This window comes from Neophocaena asiaeorientalis, unplaced genomic scaffold, assembly GCF_003031525.2.
Source record: "Neophocaena asiaeorientalis asiaeorientalis breed wild unplaced genomic scaffold, Neophocaena_asiaeorientalis_V1.1 scaffold57, whole genome shotgun sequence".
In the NCBI taxonomy this organism is placed as follows: Eukaryota; Metazoa; Chordata; class Mammalia; order Artiodactyla; family Phocoenidae; genus Neophocaena; species Neophocaena asiaeorientalis.
In genome coordinates, this window is record NW_020172731.1 from 6,474,518 (window position 1) to 6,476,516 (window position 1,999).

A 1,999-nucleotide genomic window follows, 5' to 3' on the forward strand; every position below is an offset into this window, starting at 1 on the left:
AGAAAAATAAAAGCAAAGTAACTACCCAAAGGAGTCATACTAAGTGCTATTGGAAGAAGAAAATTCTAATTTCAACTGAACAGGTTGGTAAGAAGCAATGTGCGCTCAGCAGAATCTCCATGATAAGATTTTTAACGGCAAAAAATAGACAAACCGGGGCTTCCCTGGTGGCGCAGTGGTTGAGAGTCCACCTGCCGATGCAGGACCCTTAGGACAAAAGCTGCTATTACTCTGCTGTCTTTTGAGAGCTGTCAAGGGTCTGTTTAAAAAGCCTCTGGGGGCTTCCCTGGTGGCGCAGTGGTTGAGAGTCTGCCTGCCAATGCAGGGGACATGGGTTCAACACAGCCAAAAATAAATAAATGAATAAATAAATTTATTAAAAAAAAAAAAAAAAAAAGCCTCTGGTACTAAAATAAAGGACTTTGGGTGTTGAATTTGAATCTTTGACTTTCAGGTTCATGGCAAGCATATGAACTGGTCTTTGATAAATAAGTAGGATTGCAACTTCCCAAGGTCCCTTTTATATCAGGAGTGACACAATGAACCATTGTTATCTGTTGGACAAGAAATCTAGGACAAAACTTTGGGGGGGGGGCATCAAAAGCACTAAATCATGTTATGACCAACTGAAGGGCAAAACCTTGGGACCCCACAGAGAGTGGAAGGCATAATATCCTACCGGAGCCAATGGGTGCCTGGAAATATTTTTTTAACTCTCCTACCCACTTTTCTTCTGGAACATTATTGAATTGAGCTACAGAGCTATTCTCCCTAGGAAAATCTATTCATACAGCTTCAACATGATACAATAGAAGATTCATACACAAAAGCAACATCAAAAAAAAGGCTTCGAGATCCTGCAGACCTAGGCGTCCCCGTGGGTTTTAGCGCGATGAGCTCAGTCGGCACCGGGTATGACCTGTCAGCCTCTACATTCTCTCCTGATGGAAGAGTTTTTCAAGTTGAGTATGCTATGAAGGCTGTGGAAAATAGTAGTACAGCTATTGGAATCAGATGTAAAGATGGCGTTGTCTTTGGGGTAGAAAAATTAGTCCTTTCTAAACTTTATGAAGAAGGTTCTAACAAACGACGTTTTAATGTTGATCGGCATGTCGGAATGGCCGTAGCGGGTTTGTTGGCAGATGCTCGTCCTTTAGCAGACATTGCGAGAGAAGAGGCTTCCAACTTTAGATCTAACTTTGGATCTAACATGCCACTAAAACATCTTGCAGACAGAGTGACCATGTATGTACATGCCTATACCCTCTACAGTGCTGTTAGACCTTTTGGCTGCAGTTTCATGTTAGGGTCTTACAGTGTGAATGATGGTGCACAGCTCTACATGACTGACCCATCTGGTGTTTCATATGGTTATTGGGGCTGTGCCATTGGCAAAGCCAGACAAGCTGCAAAGACAGAAATCGAAAAGCTTCAGATGAAAGAAATGACCTGCTGTGATGCTGTTAAAGAAGTTGCAAAAATAATTTACATAGTATATGATGAAGTTAAGGATAAACCTTTTGAACTAGAGCTCAGCTGGGTTGGTGAAATAACTAACGGAAGACATGAAATTGTTCCAAAAGATATAAGGGAAGAGGCAGAGAAATATGCCAAGGAATCTTTGAAGGAAGAAGATGAATCAGGTGATGATAACATGTAACATTTACTTCATTTACTTCTATTTAACTATTTAGCCCTTTGGATTAATACATACCCACTGACAAACTTTCATTAAATCTTTGTCTTGTAAAAAAAAAAAAGGCTTCTTTTTTTTTTCTATTGTTTCCTCCAACAAGAACCACTTACAACTACCAGATACCTTCAAATTTTCTATTCCTTTACCAAGAGAGCCTTTAGATGCATTTGACAAGCAAATATTCAATGCTTTTCTGAGAATGGCACAATGGATTGATAAATCTAAATGCGGATTTAGTCAATACTTTTTATTTTTCCAATATGTTGCCACTTTTAAAAATAATCTCCATTCAAGAAAGCATCC

The 1,999-nt window shown here is 39.5% G+C and overlaps 1 pseudogene; it reads left to right on the forward strand.

The window, feature by feature from the left end:
• The first annotated feature begins 892 nt into the window (after nt 1-892).
• LOC112396593 (proteasome subunit alpha type-3 pseudogene) lies at nt 893-1,752 on the forward strand (annotated as a pseudogene).
• Nucleotides 1,753-1,999: the final 247 nt, after the last annotated feature.